Source organism: Neopsephotus bourkii, unplaced genomic scaffold (assembly GCF_033783945.1).
Source record: "Neopsephotus bourkii isolate Nb327-2 ecotype Australia unplaced genomic scaffold, CSIRO-AGI_Nbou_v1 NB_745, whole genome shotgun sequence".
NCBI lineage: Eukaryota > Metazoa > Chordata > Aves > Psittaciformes > Psittacidae > Neopsephotus > Neopsephotus bourkii.
Window position 1 is genome coordinate 240,976 of NW_026901243.1, and position 7,625 is coordinate 248,600.

Here is a 7,625-nt window from a genome sequence, read left to right on the forward strand (position 1 = left end):
ATAGGAGAAAGCTACTTAGACGGCCAATAGCCCATTTAGAGCAAAAATTCTGCTTCGGCCTCAACAAAGTCTCAGATATCTGATATTACCCACCTTCCTGGTAGAGTTCCCATAGTTCTTATCAGCCTCTCAATCTCTCAAGAGGCAAATCCATAGCAACACCACCATCCCCATCCATGGAAGCAATGTACACATTGCCTGGGTGGGGTGGCAGAAAGAAGAGCAAGTGCACTGCTTTCTGCTGTGAAGACCTTGGTGCACATCAGCAGAGTTCAGTGGACATGGAGAAAATGAAGCCAAGAAATCATTTTTAGGTCTTCATGAGAAAAAAAAAAGCACCTCCTTGCATCACATCTTTGCATCACATCCTTGCATAGCCTCAATGGTCTTCAACTTTGGGAACTTCAAATCGAAGACCCCAGGCCCAATCTTCAGCTGGGGTAAATCAGCTGCTGACATTGACAGAGCTCTCCTGATTGACATCTACTGAGGATCCTTTTCTCCTCTTTGATTTCTGTTGTGTTTGTGGGGGAATTTTTTTCCTTTTTCCAATTCTCCTGGAATCTGTGACTTGATCTTTTTCCCTTAATAAATCCACTTCTTGGAATGGCACAGCATTGGAAAAGGAGTCCTATTTGGGCATTTCTAGGCAGCGAGGTCTTCTTTGAGGCCTGTGGAGAGCTGCAGGTGTTTGGCTTTGGATGAAAAGAGGAACTAACAATGCTGGTTTATTCCTGACATTATTCCTGATATTATTCTGAAGTATTTCAGTGATGTCAGAATCAAACCTCAGGAAAAATATATATATATGTAGTACACAGGGTTGGAACTGGTGGACGGATTAAAAGAACATGATTGTTTTGATTGATTACCTTGATTTAGAGCACTGGTGGTGCAGAATCATATTCAGCCAAAGAAATATCACGGAGACAATATTTACTTCTCTATATGCAGAAAAGCAGAAAAAGAGGAAGGCAGGAAGGAAAGAAAAATTACTCTGAATCAAAAGATGAAAATACATGCCAGTTCAACAATTTCTTCTCATAATGATTTTCTTTCTTATGACGGCAACCACAAAACGCAGAGATGTTTAATCCATTAAGAGTGTAGTTTTTGGGACAGAATAATCTGATTTTAGTCAACTCACCAGCTTGTTTCTCACTGGGTGGGCTCTGGCTGGGGAGGGGATAGGCTTTCACTTGACTCCCTCAGACAGGTCAATGTGCCACAGGTTTTATGGATAGTATCTAATAATCTTTGCTGGCAGATCGCCAACACAAGCAGTATGGGAAAATGGATTTTCATAAAAGAGTAGCACAGATCTGAATGTCGTATGGTACCATGATGGCAAGAGGAAGAATGACTTTCGGTAAGAGGGTGTATCTTAGGGAAGGATTCAGTTCTGTTTCTCTTGATGGTTTCCTTCACCAGTCATTCAGCTTTCCCCATTTTCCTCAAAGGCTGGAGAGCCAGAAAGATCCCCTGCTTTTTGCAATCCATGGATGGAGAGATGTTTTGAAAGCCTGGCTTGAGACAGAGCAATGTAATGCATCTCTGGAGAAAGAATTACTTTCCTTAAGGGTTAGCACAGGGAAGAGCAACGAGTGGATGCAGATGTCTCCTGTCCCTTGCTCCTCTCCTCTGAAACAGGGAGGACACTACCAGGACCATTATGTTATAGCACTGATATACAAATGCTGAGGGACTGTTTGGAATATAACTTGGTGGATGAAATTAAGGCTGATCTGTCATTGCAGGAGCACTATCAAACTGCCACCTTCCCTCCACAAGCTGTCATGTGTGGGGCTGCACCTCATCTTGAACATGTGAGGTTCTAAATTAAAATTTCAATATATCCTTGGACACTGTCAAATGGATCAAGTCTTTGTCTGTTCTGCCATGGGCCTACATGTCTCCGTTATTTTGTGACAAGTTCTCAGGAATCTCAGCTTTGATTTGAAAAATACATGAAAGCTCACATTCTCTGCTTTCATAGAATGAATCATTTTGGTTTGGGTTGGAAGGAACCTTAAAGCTCATCCAGTTCCAGCCCCCTGCCATGAGCAGGGACACCTTCCACCTGACCATGTTGCTCCAAGCCCTGTCCAGCCTGGCCTTGAACGCTGCCAGAGACGGGGAAGCCACAGCTCCTCTGGGCAACTTGTGCCAGGGCCTCACCACACTCACAGGGAAGAACTTCTTCCTCAGATCTTATCTAAATCTCCTCTCTTTCAGTTTAAAGCCATTCCCCCTTGCTCCTTCCCAGAGTCATCCTAATCCTCTGCCTTGCATTTCTAACCATATTTGGGCATGGGAGGGACCAGGCTTATCCCACTCTAGTATGAACTCAGAGAAACAGCCAGTTCCTCCTGTTCCCAAGTTTTTGAGGTTCAACATTGCCCGTCACCTTAGCTGCAAAAATGCTCTGAATGAATGGGCACCTTGCTGGACTTAATAAGCCATTACCGATGGGAAAAATACATGCAGGCTTAGGACCAACGTGTAGAGTCACAAATCTTGTAAAGTGGTCCAAAACCAAACCTGAACATGGGGCTTTTCAGAATGGAGTTTATCTTGCAGTGTACATTAGGTACCATGGGAAAGAAGTCTTCTTCACTGAGAATTTTCCTAGAAAGGATACAATTTGTCCCAAAAGTCCAAAAGCATTACCCAGGCACTAAACCACACACAAACTGAGCCTCAGGGAATGTGGAGTTAACTGCTCATTTCCCAGAACCCTCAGGCAGTTTGTCACAGGATAATAAAAAGAATAATTGATCATGGGGGGAAAAATCATAATTAGACTTACAAAACATAACCTAGGCTTCTGGTTTTATTTCACGTATCAGTCCCACCAAAGGAGAAGTATCTTGTGTTTCTATGATTTCCTGAGTAAAACTGGGAGGAAATCATAAAATGTAAAAAAACACCCAACAAATGAAATGTCCTTATCTTGACATGAAAATATTATTCTGAATCTCTGTGGATTGTTTTGCTAATTTCCATAATGGATGCTCAAATACTGAGTGATCCTTCTTTGGCTGCCAATATTTTTAATAGGCATCTTAGTCAATGTTAGTACAGCTGTCCTTTCAAATCAACTCTTCTGATGACTCACACTTGGATTCAGAGATTTCCCGAGGTTTTATCTGCTCTCTTAATGCTTTTGGTGGACCCGTCCTTGAATCCTGTCACATGAGAGAGCAGAAGGTGCCACTTCGTCCAAAACACACAACCCACTAGGCAGTGAAAAGGACACATACAATTAAAAGAGGCAGGAAAGGAAGGGAAAGGAAAAAAAGAGGGGAAAAAAAAAATTGAAAGTACCAGCAGGGTCATTTCATGCTCCAGCAGATCCGCGTTTATATATAAACCTCTTGGAACACCGTATTTCTGCAGCTACCCTCTATCCTTACTCATGGCGAGTTCACATCACCTGTTTCCCCTTTGAGTTGACATTTCCAAGGACTTTGGCTTCCTGACATGCAGTTGGAAAATTGAAAGGCAAGGAAGTCTTCACATTCTGAAGAAAACACATCTTCTTGTAAAGCTCCACAGAAATGCCAACAGCTAACAGAAACAAGAAAGAGGAAACCATAAGGCACTATCCTTACTGCAGAAAACAGCTGAGGAATTTTATTTCTCCCTGATCAAACTTTTCCCATGTCAATTTGACTGAAGATTGAAGGAGACTCAATAGTGTGGTTGAGGAGGGGAGAAAATATTCCCCTCTAAAAGTTCATTCTTTAGGTGGAAAAGTGATTTGTGGCCCTAAGTGTAACACGAGAAAGGTATTGTGTAGGTAACTATAGTTTTGTTACTGCCCAGATTACTCCTGGTCCTCCTGGAAAAAAAAAAAAAAAAATGGAGAAGTCTCTGGGCTGAATACTTTAATTTTGAAGCCTCCAGTAGCTTGAAAAATCTCCAAACCTATTAAACCCTGAAACCAAAATAAACATTTTGTCCTTCCTTCATGGAAGCATAAAGAATGCCATAAGTCAACCCATCCACTTGCCTGCCAATTCCAAATTGCCCTCAAGAACATATTCTCCAGGGCTTTGTCAAATCAGCTTTAGCATTCCTCAAACAACAGGGGGTTCTACCACGTTCCTGGAAAGCCTTTTCCACAATCTGTTCTCATATTCTTTTTAAAAAACACCATAAAGCACATGTTACCTGCAAACACCGTAGCTGGAGAGGAGTCAAATTTTCCGTTCTGTGGTAAATCCTATGCTTTCAAATATCTTTCCAGTCTGGATCCAAAAGAAAGCAAAGTATTTTCAAAATTTCCTAATAAACATGCTAATAAATACAAATTTTTGCACTGAGTTGGAGGTTTGTTAGTTCTATACAACCAATATGCTACAACACATAAAATAAAGAATAGAAACGAAGACACATTCAAACTGCAAACCAAAACTTTTTTTTTAGTGAACGTTCATCAGAATTAACATTTGCAAACCATTTCAGTTTTATCAAATTGGCTTTTTCCAATGGGAAAACATTCCTTCAGAAAATTTCCCATTGGCTCTCAGACAGGTTTTTGCAGTATCAAGGTCAGAAAGAGTGGGTTTTTTTGTTTCTGCTCTCCAAGAATTTAAACTGCCCAACTATTCCTTTCCCAGATGATGCATTTCATAGAAAATTATTATAGTGCAATTGAAGAATTAATTTTAAATTGAAGGAATTAAAATATTTTAATCAATGCACTGAGAAGTACAGGACATATGGCAAAATTCAAACAGTGCTTATATAGAGCCAATTCTTTTTTTGTTCCTCAAAATTTTAGTAACTTTTCTTTTCTAAAAATATGTTTATTCAGTTAAGAACCTACATGTTCCTTATATTAAAGAAAGTGTCAATACACAACTTCAGCTACTCCAAAATTTGAAATTAAGTCTGGCCTTCAATACTGCAGAAGAGGCAAAAAAATGGGAAAAATAAAAACAACTAAATAACCTGCCAGTCAAAAAGCACACCAGAAAAATCAAAGAAGAAGGAATCTTTTCCATTTAACATCGGCATAAGTGACATCAGGTCCTGGGTACCAACATGGAGCAACATTCATCTCTGCTGTTGAGATCATGTCAGCATATACCTGACATAAACACATACGCCCTCTGCCAAAACTTCTGCCTTTCATACAACCTCCCATTTACTCCCATCTTCAAGGCTTATTGCATAACCTTCGGCACCAAAGCCCCCCAACATTGATTCATAATTGTTTGCAGACGGAAGTTGATTGCACTGTCAGCCATTTAGTATTGATTAAGAAGCACTCTGCAAGGAAAGACTGGGTGGCTCCAGCTCTGGAAAGTGCCAAGGAAAATAAAGCTGGTATTAGCGATCCTCAGCTTCTCTGCTGGGGCTGAGAAAAAGGCAGTATTGTGGGCTGGGAGACTGCTCACCAAGATGTCGATCTTTGCCAGTTACCTAACAACAATAATAAGCATTGGATAAATAGGTGGGATACTCACAAGGGGAACCAAGGGAGTGAATTAAAAATGAGTAAAAGAAGAAAGAGGGAAAAAAAGGAAGGCATTAGACTTTCCAGCATTCTGAGAGAACAAGGTTTTAGCCTCAGTTGGGGGAAAAACAGATTTACTAAACACCATGACCTCAGTTGTTTGCATAGCATTCGGTAACATGTATTTTATTACCTATGATACCTCCATGCTAGCTTGCAAAGCCTTTCCAGCAGCCCTGTGAAGGATGCCGAGCATATGGAAAAGAAATAAACCAGCTCGAGGAAGGAATGGCACAGCTGGGTGAAGCAAAAATTACAGGCTAGAAACACACTGGTTGGGTGTAAATAAAACTGAGCAAGTGAACCCACTGGAGAAAAAATGTTTCTCTCCTCTGCCCAGTGTCAGCCTACTAGTGAGGGTCATCTGAACTGGTGATGTGGAGGTGTAGACAGCAGTGGGAAGAGACGTCTCACTTCTCCCTCTCAATGCATGCACCACAGACTTGGGCAATTAGCAGATGGAGGAGATGTGTTAATCATAGAATCATAGAATGATTTGGGTTAGAAGGGACCTTAATGATCATACAGTTCCAACCCCCTGCCATGGGCAAGGACACCTCCCACTAGGCCAGGTTGCTCCAAGCCCCCTCCAGCCTGGCCTTGAACACTGCCAGGGATGGGACAACCTGTGCCAGTGTTCCTCACAGGGAAGAACTTCCTAATATCTTGGCTAAATCTAGGTCTAACAGAAGGAACCTGGGACCAGGCTGCAGGGTGAGATCATCCCTTCTAGGGAGGGTCCTCTGAGGCATCAACCTCTGTCTGCAACACAACTTCTGCTCCTGGACCAATCTCATCTTACAGTGATGGTGCTGGGAGGTGTTAAGACCCCTTTTTCTTTCCCTCTTACCTGGGTGTAGGCAAACAGTAACTCAGCATCACCACAGACTTTCCCCTTAGCCCTGGTATGGCTGCAAAAACCCTCTTCTGGCACTGCCATGGAAGGCACTATCTGAGCAGGTTCACAACCTGTGGTGCAGGCAGTGTTAGTTCAAGAGAATGGGATGGTGCCCAGATAGTACTGCCAAACCATGTAGGTTCATTCAGGATAACCACACCACTAGGTTCACAGAATCATAGAATCACGGGTTGGTTTGGATTCAAAGGGACCTTAAACATCATCCAGTTTCACTTTCTTCCTTCCACTAGACACCTTCCACTAGACCAGGTTGCTCCAAGCCCCATCGAACCTGGCCTTAAACACTGGCAGGGATGGGGCAGCCACAGCTTCTCTGGGCAACCTGTGCCAGGGCCTCACCACTCTCACAGGGAAGAACTTCTTAATATCTTAGTTAAATCTATGTCTAATGGAAGGGACGTGGGACCAGCCTGCAGGGTGAGAATGTCCCTTATAGAGAGGCTTCTCTGAGGATCAACCTCTGTCTGCAACGCAATTGCTGCTCCTGGACCAATCGTGACAGGCACTGCCAGCACAGTTTATGGGTGAAGGTGATCAGCCCTTCTTGATGTGTGAGCATAGAAAAATCGGGGGGGGGGGGGGGGGGTTAGGACATTGCAATACACTGTGATTGTGAAACAGAACACCTCTGCTCACTTGACATATGCTGGTTATTTTTAATGAACAAAGTACCATCCTTTGATGCAACCAAAGGAGTCCCCCAAAAGTCAGGTGGTTTTATTATGGCACAATTTGGACCCTTGGCTATGGGCACAAGATATGACCATAATGCCCGAAACCAGAAAACTGGTGGTCTGGCAGCCCAAAAACAAAGCCCAGAGAAGCCCTAACAACTGTTTCCTACAGCCCAGCTCCACCTTAGAGGTCTCCATCTCTTTGCACTAACAGCATCTGTGAGCTGAAAGAAAGCAAATGAGAGCCTGTGAACTGAATATTAAAGTTCAGCAGCACTAAAAAATGTAACAAAATGAAAGAAAATCCCATTGCAATAAAAACATTTTTTAGAAAGCATGGAGGAAGATGACTTATATGAGGCGAAGTAAACAGTCAGTCCAGTTTAAAAAAATAAAAGCAAGCCATCTGATGACTTGCCTCACTCCAGGTATTGCAGGAATAGAAGGTCTGCCTGCTCCTGGAACAAAGATCACACAGGAGTCAGTTCAGGTAAGAAATCACCTA